This window comes from Micromys minutus, assembly GCF_963924665.1.
Source record: "Micromys minutus genome assembly, chromosome: 8".
Lineage (NCBI taxonomy): Eukaryota > Metazoa > Chordata > Mammalia > Rodentia > Muridae > Micromys > Micromys minutus.
In genome coordinates, this window is record NC_137977.1 from 65,922,776 (window position 1) to 65,935,120 (window position 12,345).

A 12,345-nucleotide genomic window follows, 5' to 3' on the forward strand; every position below is an offset into this window, starting at 1 on the left:
TTGGAGATCTCTGCTGGGGTAGGCACTGAGGCTCCTGGTTGGCAAACCTGGTTGCTAGACCACAGACCAACCCCTTAAGAAACTGGTTACTTAAGAGGCAAGATCACAAGAACTGAAAGAAGAAATCAAATCACCCTCTGTACACAGCCTCTTTCTCTCCCTCTCTTTCTGTGTCTGTCTCTCTCTTCCTCCCTCCCTCTCCCCTTCTCCCTCACCCCCTCCTCATTCCTCTCCCTCTCTTTCATTAAGAATTTGTACTGGGGCTTCATGGTCCCCAGAACTTGACTTTTCCACATTTGTGTCATATAGGCAATACCGGACTACATCACACCTCTACTTCCTCCTGAAAGAAAGTAAAAGTCAATGATTTTTCTCTACTTGGGGATCTCTGAGGCTTCCCCGGGCCTCCCCTGATATACTCACCCTGCCCTGTTGGTTCTCTCGGGGGTCAGAAACCTTGTGCTGCTATCAAAATGCCGAGATTGACTTCAAAATTCCAGCAACCATATTAAAAACGTTGTAGCCCTGGGTACCAATAACCCCATGACTGTAGGGCGGAGAGACAGGTCACAGAAAGCATTGGTGACCTTCAGTGGGAACAGTAAGGCAGAGACAAGAGCTCTGCCTGTGTGCTGTGTCCCAGCCCCTGGGTTTATTTTTATGCAAAGATAATTGCCTAGCACAATCATGTCATAGTTAAGGGGTTAAATCCTGTGTCTCCCTCTCTTTGGCAATGCCTGTTTCTATCCTTTGCTCCAGAGTAAGAGGCTTTTGTGTCATATACAATGCTTTTTTTTTTTTTTTGGCATTTTCAGAGGTACAGAATTATCAAAATTTATGAATGCATTACACCAACTAAATTACTTTTGTATTGTTCCATAAGATGGCTTTTGAATTTTACCTAAAGTACATGTCAGAGAATTACTGATGCCTTACCTTGAGAAGTATTTCTCTTGTGTACACTGGCTACACATTGTTACATGGAGTAAACATACTATACATTTTATTGTTTTCTCATTTATAGACCTTAGATCCTTTTCTCTTGTTGCAGAATAGGCTGCAAATAACATCGTTTGTATTTGTTAAAAGGGGACCACAAAGAGTATAATGGCCCTTGACCTATTTTTCAAGCATGCATATAGCTTTGTATAATATACATGCAGGATTGAAATTGATGAGTTGAAAATGACAGGAATTTGAAATGTTGATAGAACCTTGTAATTGCCTTCCAAAATGCATCTTAACTCGAATCCCCATTTGTCGGAATGTAAATGTCCCTGTGGTTTGTGCCCATAACAGATTTGTAAGCAGCCAGTAACTTTCATATGGATAATTTATGTCATTTTCACCCCCTTTCCCTAATAAAAACCTTCTGAAAATTTTTCTTTGTCATTATTCCCTTATTAAAATGTGATGTTAACCTTTTCTCTCGAACTCCCTTTTCTTCCAGTTAAGAGTGCTTTGTGATGCTCATTGGTTCTGGGTTGTCCAATGGCTACTTTGTGTTCGGCACTAACTTCTACTCTGTTTCTACTGCTGCAAACACTTTTATACATTTTTTGTTGTGCAAAATCTCTCAAGGTTTTCAAACTCCTCTGATCTCAGAGTTTTTGTATTGAACAAGAGAGCCTTCCATACTCTAAAGTGAAAAATAAGTTTGGAAGCTGTGAGATGGCGCCCCCTGGCTGCAGGTGAGACAAATTACTGGTCAACGGGGTTTGTTATATTTTGTAGCTTAAAGTACATAAATTAACTTTGTACTTTAATCTTTGATCTTCCTGAAAGACAACCTCTCCAAATTGAATAGCATGCCCTCCTAGAAAGAGATGGGAGGCCTATAAGACATAGGATGTAAGCAAAGTAAGTCTCCAGAAGTTTCTGAAGCTTGGAAGATTCCCCTAGACCCACCCCCAAGGTTATAGAAGCAATGACTTGTGTCAACTTTCGTGTGTCAACTTGGCATGAGCTAGAGTTACCACAGAAAAAGGAGCCTCCCTTGAGGAAATGCCTCCATGAGATCCAGCTGTAGGGCATTTTCTCAATTACTGATCAAGGGTGGGAGGGCCCAGCCCAATGTAGATGGTGCCATCCCTTGGTTGGTAGACCTAGGTTCTATAATAAAGCAGGCTGAGCAAGCCATGGGAAGCAATCAGTAAGTAACATCCCTCCATGGCCTCTGCATCAGCTCCTGCTTCCTGACCTGCTTGAGTTCCAGTCCTGACTTCCTTTGGTGATGAACAGCAATGTGGAAGTGTAAGCTGATTAACCCTTTCCTCCCCAACTTGATTTTTGGTCATGATGCTTGTGCAGGAATAGAAACCCTGACTGAGACAGCTACTGGTCAAGCTGTGGGTCAGCTATCTGAGAAGCTCTAGCGAAGCAGTTTAGTAAGCTATCATCCATCCGGGCTGTGCCCTGATGCATCTGTCTTTGAGTATCTATGCTCTTGTAAGTAGCCCCCCCCACTCATGCTTATGTAAGGAACCCTAATAAAATCACCAGCTCACTAACTAACTGATGAACTCACCAGTCTGGTCTGTTGGTGGTGTTTAATTTGGGGGTGGATAAAACTTTGTGTCTCCCTGGGAAAGCCCACAGAGTGGAAATTTTTATGTGGGTGCTGCAGAATCTTTAAAATGGCAGAATAGTTCTCAGAGGGGGAGACCCATTGGGGAATCTCAGAAGAAACTTCTGAGTTGTTAAGAAATGTTGACAAAGGCATAGAGTGTTGGGGACCGCTGTGGCCCTGAGCTGGGAAGGACAAAGCAGAGGAATGAGAAGTTCTATTTACTCCAGATGTCAGCCTGGGGTAGGTTACGCGCCCACCAGAAAGATAAATGCAACCAACGTCCATGGAAATAAACCTGGGTGGCTGCCTTGGCTGTGGCAGTTCTGGGTTTTGATCTTGGATTTAATAAATGGCCACAATAGCCAGAATGTAAAGAGGAAAGCTAAAACTATAGAGAGAAAAATCGATCGAGCCCCTGGAGTAGAGGCGGGGTGATTATTCTTAGACAAAGGAATTGCAGGACAGCTTGTCGACCACATAATTGATGAACACACCAGTAAATTTAAGGGACAAGAGCTTAAGAATAAGCAGGTTCTGGGTTGCATTAAGTGTTTTATTTCAACCAGTGGTTATGAAAGTCTGTAAATAGTTTTGATATAGCACAGGAAACCCACTTGGCAGCACACAGCTGTGCCTTATTTCAGAAAGCCCCTCTCTGACCCGGAAAAACACCCATCTTCCTGAATAACTTCAATTGCCCCCTTTCTGCACCATCATAACCCATGTATTCTGAAGACCTCTCATCACAGTACATGTTAGAGACCCTCCTGAAGGTTTTGCCATCTGTACTACGGAGCTAGTTGAGGGTCATCACAGCCTAGTGCATCTTCCTGCAAAAGGAGCAAGGGGATACTGTTCTTGACTTCGGATTGTGATTTTAGGTCTTCTGAACCTGGGGAAAGCCAGCTTCATGCCTGAGATCTGAGAGAAAGGGGGTGAGGGAGAAAGTGGGGAGAGAGATTGTATATATTTAGGTATATAGATGAATAAACAGAATGTGTGTGTGCACATAAACGTGTGTGCACAATTATGTGCATGCATGCACAAGACACACACAACACACACACACACACATGAACAAACACCACACACACAACCACATTCACACATGCAAACACACACATTCACACCACACACACCACATAAACACACACAGAGACACCACACACACACCAAACATAAGCACCACACACACATGCACACCACACACACAAACACATACAGATGTACACACACACACACATACAGACACACACACCACCACCACCACCACCAGTATGCAATACTCACAAGAGCATCATCTTTGCAGTTGGCAAACAGTAACCAACATGGGGGAGAGGATATGCTATTCAGCATCCTTTTAGGTTGAAGAAAGTAGTCATTAGTAACTACCACATGGTTACCAGTAAATCAAGTCTGCTAAAGATAATCAGTTTCGGTTGTCTTCAACATATCTGTGCAATCATTATTCACCCTGAAAAGAATGAGAAGATCTTTTCCCAATACATAAGAGATTTTAAACAAAGTGAGTTTGGAGGACCCAAGATGATTCTACACATAAAATCCATGAGAATCCAAAGTGAGGAACCAGGAACGGTAAGGCAGGACAGCACACACAAGTGCTTGCTGTACAAGCCTAATGGCCTGAGTTCAGATCCCATGACTCATGGTGGAAGGAAAGACATGGCTCCTGAAAGTTGGCTTCTGATCCTAGTTACATCCCATGGCATGCATCCCCCCACAACCACCACACAATAACAATTACCAACAACAACAAAGGTAAGAAAGCTGAATCCTGATACTTGCCATCCGTGTGCTGACCTACAATTTATTTTCGGGCCTTTCACGGAGGAGATGGGAGATTCAGTGGACACTTCAGATGTCACGTCACGCCGCAGATTCTTATTGAGATTTTATATGGATACTTGGCTCTTAAGGTGATAACCTCAACCTGTCCTTGACTCATTTAACAATCTGAGCCAAGAAAGACCGTGGTTCTGATGCCTCCCCATGGGCTAGATCATTTCTTACTAAAATTACTTTTAATTTCCTTTCTAAAATATGCATGTTTTGTGTGGTTCTGAAGCACTGGGGAAGCATTTTCTAATTCGGGTATGTACTGAGACTCCTTGGTAAAGGACTGAAGTATTCACTCCTTCTCAGCAGCTCCTAGTGCCTTCCCAGGTAAAGCAGAAGTTCCGTTTTAAGTCAAACAAACACCTCTAATGAAAGGTGGATCATTGCTGTGTGCCTTGCAGGTGGCATTGCCACCAGGGGCTTGGCCTGTATTCTTTACCGATCCACAGAATATGGAGCAGATGCAGGTGCTGCTCTCCCTGGGTTTGCTAAAGCAGGCTGCTACCTGGATCAGGCACACCTGCTTCCAAATCACACCTGACTCCCAGGTGCAGACACACCTGTGGTTATTGCTGTGTCCCTCTGGTAAGCATGGGGTGACTGGTGAGCATCTCATCCACTGGACAGAGAAAGATACGTCACCCTTACAGAATGCAGTCCACTCTCCCTTGAAGTTTTCCAAGTCTTAACTCATTGCTGTTCTTCTGAGTATTCAATATAGATAGTTTCCACTTTGGCATTTATTTCGTGGTCTCGTTGAAAAAAACAGCCTTTGTATTATTTTTAATGCTCAAGAATCTATTATGATTTATTGTGGGAAACTGAATGAAAAAAATAACCAGTCTCTTTTAGCAAAACATGAATGTTACATGAGCTTTAGTATTAGAGAAAAAGTGATATTAATTTGGAATTCATTTTAAAGACAAAATATTTCAATTTTTAAATATTATGGGGACAAAATATTATAAATCTTAAAATATATAATGATAAAGCGATTTTCACACTCAAAATTTGGTAAAAAAAAAAAAAAAAAAAAAAAAAAAAAAAACTATTGACAAATGAAATCGGATACAAACACAGTATGTTCGGACCATGTCCTCACCCCTGAGGTTACTGGAGAAGAGAACTTATATTCCAGTAGTGCATACTCAGTGGTCAAGGACTGGTTTCTGTCACACCTATTAATGCCTCATTCAGCCTTCCCAGAAGACTATCATAAAATGAAATATTTAGCCTTGAGAGTAAATAAAGTTCTCATCAACGAGGCTTGATGAGGTTTCTTTTATTTCCCTCTGCTCCACATAGTTTCTTGTGGCCTCCACAGACATTAAAATCACACACCCTCTGCTTGGATGTATGTAGTGTCTAGAATCTGACAGTAGTTTGCTTTCTCCAGGATGGGTTAGTTTTGCACGGCTGTGGTGCAAACACAGAAAGGATGTCTTGCTTTAACTTGGCTCACAGTCTCTAGAGATTTGTTGCTTGGGTGCTGGCCCCATGAACTTCGGCAGAACACTATGCAAAAGAGTGTCTTGAAGAGGGTTAAGGGAGTGGCAGAAAGTGAGACTGCCCAACACTCAATAAAGACAAGTGTAAAATTGTCAAAGATTTCAAAAAGAAAAAAAAGAAAGAAAAGCATTTCCAGAGGGTGTTGTAAAGGGACAAAGCAAGTTGTATCCTTCAAGGACACACCCCCAGGGACTCCTTCCTCCAACCAGGCCCCATCTCTGATTTTTTTTATAACTTCTATTAATGCAAGCACATTATGATTCTAGAAAGATATTAAGCCATTAATTAAGTCAGAGTCTTCATAATCTACTCTCTGGGAACACCTTTAGAGCCAAATTCGGATGGAAGTTTACCAGTCACCTCTTCAAGAGAATTCTCGTCAGTCTGACACCAAAATGTATGTCCTCCAACTGTCACATTCTACCTTTGGCTGCGCAAAAAGTGCATGTGCATCTCATGAGACTAAACACAGTGAGCTCATCTTAGTGAGTCTTCAACAATTCCATGCCTGTTCAAAAGGCTAAGCTCAAAGTCTCCTCTGGAACTCAAAACAAATCTTACCAGCTTAAATCTCGTAGCTCCAAATGCAGTATTTGGAACACACAGCATCATGAGGTGAGTCTCAACAGGCCCAGTAGCCGTATCCTTGTAACCCTGTCATTTGCCTTCTACATGGTCTCCTCTCTTGAGCTCAACTTATAACCTGTGCTTACCTTCTGCAGACATTCTTCATTGCTGGTATCTCCAACACCTCAAAGTCTACATTATAGCTTAGGCTTCACCAACATAGGTATTGCACTTGCTGTAGAAATATCTGTCAGAAATTAAGAAAGAAAAAACTTATGTAGGTGATTCAGAGGTTTCAGTTCAGTTGCTCAGCCTCATGCAACTGGGCAAGACATGATTCAGATTGGTCAGGAAAGGTATAGCCTTCTAGGCACCGTCTCATCTACTCTTTAGAAATTATGTATTATTGCATCACAAACTCACCAAAGAATGAATCCATCTATCAAGTGTTAGCTACTATGATCTAAATGACTTAGAAGCCCTTCCCATACTTTTCACAGACATGTCCAGCATATTGCTAACAGCAATTCTCAATGTAGTCAAGTTGGTAACCAAAATTAACCCTCAAAAGAAACAAAATAAAGGCTGAGTACTCTTAGGAGGAATGTGTTATGCTGAGGTAGATACTACTCTTCAGTAACTTTGAGAGATGGTATTTGTCAGGGAGATTATTGCAAGTGCAAGAGAAATCTGTAAGGTCCTGTGACCTGGCCTTGCAGGTCAAGCACGATGCAGTGACCTACGTAAAGGTAGATCAAGAATGTCAAAGAACCCAAGAGAAATCACAGAGCATTGTGAGTCTCGGGATCCCTGCGTGAGAGATTATAGCATTCAACCAGAATCACTCAGAGGGCGGCAGTGTGATTATCAACAACACCGAGAGAATCTCAGTGTCCTGTGATCACATGGAACTTACATTCAACGACATGAGGAATGTGCCAGACACCCTCAAGGAACCAAGAAAGGCACCGTCTAACTTACTCTGTACCAGGTCATCTTTCTAAGGGGAAGGACACCATAGTCTTTCATGCTGCCCTTATACCTTATGATGGATGGAGAGATAAAGCAGTGGGTGTTTGGTGTGGACTTCATTAATGGAACAGTGAAGCAGGAGGTGGCTGGGAAGACATTCTGGACACTCCTTCACTGCTGCCCAACCTCTTCAGCCTATTGTTCTCTTGTGACTATTGTTCTCTTGGGCTCCAAAGACCAGCCATGCATATCCTCAACAGACCCTGCCAAGCCATCTTCACATTCCTTACCCCTGGCATGTGCCTGGCCCTGGAGGGCTGCTCACTGTCCCAGCACAGTCAGTCTATAGCCACGCATACCTGGCCACCCTTGTTCTTTCTCTTGCTTTCGCAGATCTTATCCTGAGCTTCTAGTGGCTGGCATCAGAGGCAAAGTGACTGTGGCAGAGAGGAAGCCCCTCTGCCCCTCTGCTAGTGCTTCTGGGAATTACTCACCCTCTTCTTCCCTTTACAAGGGGCTTCTCCACAGGAGCAATAGAGTGCATGTCTGCCCCAATGGCCTCTTTGGTCTGGAAGTGAGGGCCTCCAACCATGTGATCCAAACCTGCCGCCCTCTGACCCTCTGTAAGCTTCACAACCCCTGCATGCTCTAAGAATTGCTCTTGTTCATTCCTGGTCTAGACGCAAAATGAGGAGATGGATATTTAAAGAGAATTCCTATTTATTTGACACAAAAAGTCCAGATAATATATAAATGTGAAATAGAAAGAAAGAAAAGAAAGGAAGGAAGGAAGGAAGGAAGGAAGAAAGGAAGAAAGAAAGAAAGAAAGAAAGAAAGAGAAAAGAAAAGAAAAGAAAAGAAAAGAAAAGAAAAGAAAAGAAAAGAAAAGAAAAGAAAAGAAAGAACACAAGATATGCTTGCCAGTAGATGACATACTCATCACCAAAATCCAGTCAGGGCTTTTCAGGATGCTGGACTTGACAGGGAAATAGTTTCTAGAAAGGTGGTAAGTCTTTCTTCCATAGAACCAAGCAATATGGAGCTTTGGCTTAGCCATTTTGCCTTTTCTTCTACCGTTTCTATCCCTGATACCTGTTTCCATAGTGATACAGTATGCTAGACTGTGCATATGAACTGAGTGCCTTCATGCATCTCTCCCTCCCCTCGGAAAGATTCCTGTTCATAGACATCAACTCTCATGGCATATTTTACTATTTGCTGTAGTTGCTATTTACTACAAAGTCTGGGTTAGGTTGCAAGGCAGGAAAGTGGGCAGACCCTGGTGCCCTGCGGGTAAAGTCAGCAAGCTGGCTTTGTTTTGTCTTTTATAGTAAAATGTCACAGGAACCTGTTTAATGGTGCCTTGGGCGACTTCAGAGCTTCCCTCCCTAGCGGTGTGTGGGGGGTCCCTTCCTGGCGGTGTGTGAGTGCCCCTTGATGGTGGTGTGTGTGTCCCTCAATGGCGGTGTGTGTGGGGCCCTTCCTGGCGGTGTGTGGGAGTCCTTCGATGACGGTGTGTGTGGGTCCCTCGATTACGGTGGGTGTATGTGGGTCCCGCGATGACGGTGGGCGTGTGGGGGTCCCTCTATGGCGGTGTGTGTTGGTTCCTCTATGGCGGTGTGTGTGGGTCCCTCCATTATGGTGGGTGTATGTGGGTCCCGCGATGACGGTGGGTGTATGTGGGTCCCGCGATGACGGTGGGCGTGTGGGGGTCCCTCTATGGCGGTGTGGGGGGGGCCCTCCCTGGCGGTGTGTGTGGGGCCCTCCCTGGTGGTGTGTGTGGGACCCTCCCTGGCGGTGTGTGGGGGTCCCGAGGGCTGAAAGATGACTGAAGAACCCATTCGCTTGCTCTTCCCTCCGGTCCGTCAGCTCCACTCACCCTCTGTACAGACAGAATGCAAAATAATATTTTAAGGAAATTTGATTCCTGAGGTTGTTGTGCTTCCTTATACATAAATTACCTTTAAGCCACAGTGGTTATTGAAATAAAAATTCCATTTCTCTTACGCTGACAGTCCATCCGGGGAGAGCAGGGGGGCTCTCCTGCCATGAAGCGGATGAGAGGAATTGGGCGTGACATCAATGTGATTATTACAGTCATGCCTTTTATTTTTAATATTTCCCCGTGACAGATTTATTTCTTCTCAAATCAGGAATATTCCTTCCTGAGGCAAAAAAATATATAGCCCCTGTATGTTTCTTTTCTGATACCGAAAATTACCCAACGCCAAGCTGCGAATGTAAGGAAATTGAAGACCCTGGTGGGTGACCTTAAGGACCATGAAGGTAGAGAATTGGGATGCAGCAGCTTAGGCAATTTCACTGCAGCTGCGTGGTTTGTGAAAAATGAGAAATAGGTTTTCTATTACCAAATATAATGAATTTCCTTTGTGTCCTGTCACAAATTGTCAAACTTCGTTGAGCGAAAAAAGATCCAGGCCGACATTGGTAGGTGGGTGGTGATGTCCCCACATTGCCCAGAGAGGAGAGCTGGGGGAGGTGATGTCATCACATTACATGGACCTACAACTTTAGACTAACATAGTTACTGAACAAGGTCATACGCCACACCTCAACTTATAAATAAAATACTTTACATGCCTTGGGATAAAACTACACAGATATGTTTGGGCATGCACATTGGGTCCAACCTATGTCCATGAAGAGGTTAATCACCTCCTAAGAAAACCAAGAGCTCCCTGCTTCTCTGTCTCGCTTGTCATGAAACAACATGGCGTCTGGGGAGGGCTGTGTAATGTCGGAGGAGCAAGTGATTTACAGGACAGTGAGGAAGAGAGATGACAGCTCTGCGTACCTGGACATCTACCGATGCCCACCTTATTACTTGTAGGTCAGAAGCATCCAGTGTGTCAAAAACGTTTGTGTCACCTTTTGACCCATGCTGTAGGGTGGCTGCTGAGCTTAGAAGCACGAGTCACCCTCACCTCTGCAAACATCCTTACACCTCAGTGAGGTTGAATTGGGAGACAAGACACCTGATACTGCCGAGCTGTAGTCATCAACCAGCTCAGCACATCAGGGCCAACAGCTCCCTCTGAGACTCGTGACAGACATAGTACCTACCTTTCGGAGAAAGAAGAGAGGCCATTTCTGGAAGCTTCCCCAGAGTTTCTGACATTTTAGAAACACTCTAGCCTTTTCGGGCAATGAGCGAGTTTAAATTGTGTTTCAATTTGAAGGGAGAGATGACATTTAAACCACACTGAGGAGCAGACATCATGAATCAGGTTTTTTTTTTTTTTTTTTTTTTTTTTTGTTAAGATCCAGGAAACAACAACTCTAGTAACTACTTGTGACAATTTTGCATAAATGCCATCTAAGAAGAGTTTGGTTGACCGTAAAATTTGTCATGTCCCCCAATGTCATATGTAACAGACAGATGATCAAAATGTAAACTTTCATAAAGACCAATTGCAGAAAGCAAAACGGGAATGTCAAGTTGTGCTCCATGACCATGGGCTCTGAAGACCCAGCTTTAAAGACCCAGAAGAGACGGGCTGGTTATTAAAACCAACCTGTGAATGCTCAAGGGTAAAGCCAGCCAAGGAAATCCACCTGGCCATTCTGCCTTATGCATACCTTTCAAAACATGACATTTAGTCATTGTCCCATTTGATCTGCAAGTGTTGTAATACTATCTAATCCCAATTGGGAGCTTCTGTTTTACTTTTGATCATTCAGTTCCCAGATAAAAACACACATGACCTTTTATTGATAATAAACTTTCATTAGCACTAAGGCAGGCAGACATCTATCCTCTGTGCTATTACAATCTACTTTCCTATTCATAACCCCAAGTTATTACTTACTGTTTCCTCTGGGCTGCTCTTGACTCCAATTGGCCATCCCTCTGAGCCATGCTTTCTTGACTCCTAGCCTGTGGCATCTTTCTCCTCTCTCTACCTTCTCCATGCTTGTGGCACATGGTCTCCTTAGACCCAAAGTCCTCAGACCCAAAGCCCAGGCACTCAAGACCCCACTTCTCTCTCTTCTGGCCAGGTGTTGGCTATAAGGCATCTTTATTTACCAAAAAGGGATAACTTCAGGAGCAAGGTCACATAGCCTCACCTGGGTCTATGGGTTTCTGTGAGCAAGTATTAGCATAGCAAAAGACCAAAACTCAACATGAAAGTGAAACAGGAATGTTATCAGTGCTTTCCTGACAAGATCACAAACACTCCAAGAAGCTGACATTAAAAACCATTCAGCAACTAGATACACATTCAGATTCACAGCACAAGAATCCAATGCACAATACCCCTCTGCAGCTGGGCTCAGTCACACACAACATGTTATTTCTAACTTTAAATAGAGGAGACACAGAATAAAAATACATGCTGAATATGATATGACCTGCCTAAGCTCCCATGGTTCAGAATCTAAGCTGTGAGCTTCACACAGAAATAACAAGGCCTGGGTGTGAACTCATGGGCTGTAGAGCCTCCATGAGTCTCTGGAGTCTGTGATGAAGGACAAGCCCTCAGATACCTGTGGAGTGACTTGCTTTGAAGTCTTTGTCTCCACGCCATCAGCTCTCTTCCTTGGGCAGCATTGCTCTGGGTTTTGCAGGTGCTTCTGTGTGTCACAGCTCTGGCACTCTGAACAGTGCATTTGTAGCACTGGAGGACACGGGGCTGTCTCCTGCTCTCTGTAGGTTATGAAGCCCTAAGTGTTGCAAAGGCAGAAGTATACTCTGGAGTATGCTACCATCTGTTTAAACACTTTGCCCTTGACATCAAAGTTGGGCCAATAGACAAGAAGAAGAAAAAAATTGTCACAAGTAGTAGGATTTGATCAAGTGAATAAATTCAATAATCTAAATTTACCTCTGCTGTGATCCCATGGTGCTT